This window comes from Syngnathus scovelli, chromosome 5 (genome assembly GCF_024217435.2).
Source record: "Syngnathus scovelli strain Florida chromosome 5, RoL_Ssco_1.2, whole genome shotgun sequence".
NCBI classification, from domain to species: Eukaryota; Metazoa; Chordata; class Actinopteri; order Syngnathiformes; family Syngnathidae; genus Syngnathus; species Syngnathus scovelli.
This window is the reverse complement of record NC_090851.1, coordinates 11,677,501-11,678,127: the sequence shown is the minus strand read 5'-3', so window position 1 is coordinate 11,678,127 and position 627 is coordinate 11,677,501.

The following is a 627-nucleotide window of genomic DNA, read 5'->3' as shown; positions in this document are numbered from 1 at the left end:
GAATGTCAGGATCCTGGTGTGTCCCTGCTGTGAGTTGCAGCAGGTCCGTGGTGAGGTTGTTTCATTTACGATGTTGACTGCATCTCAGTTGGCTGTTCTGTTGATAGAAATAATGAAAACCCAAGGTTGTTGCTATCCTGGTAAAGTGGAACCCCAATTCCAACTGGGTTTGGGTTGTTGTGTAAAATGTATAAATCAGGGCTGTGGACTCGGACTCGGGAACTCGGACTCGGTCGGACTCGGTCATTTTTGCCGGACTCGGACTCGGTGCTGATTTTGACCGAGTCCACCGAGTCCGACAATAAAAAAAAATACGTTCAATTTTCTTTTCATCATGCTGCTGAGAATGCGCGTAGGAATACTGTCCACAGCCCTGCTTACGATCAATGCGGCCACGTTGAGTTGCACTTAGGCTAATGTTTACATTATGTACCAATGTCAAGGACGATTATGTCACCCAGCTTATATCATTGATGTGTTTCGATAGTTGTGGAGTCGTCACTAATTATTTGTGTTTAGATAAATGTCTGAGCTACTATAACGGTGTAATTAATGATTAAAAAATATTATCTTACATGTCCTGTGTTTCAGAATGGTTATTTAATTGGGCGAGAGTGTGTGTTTTCA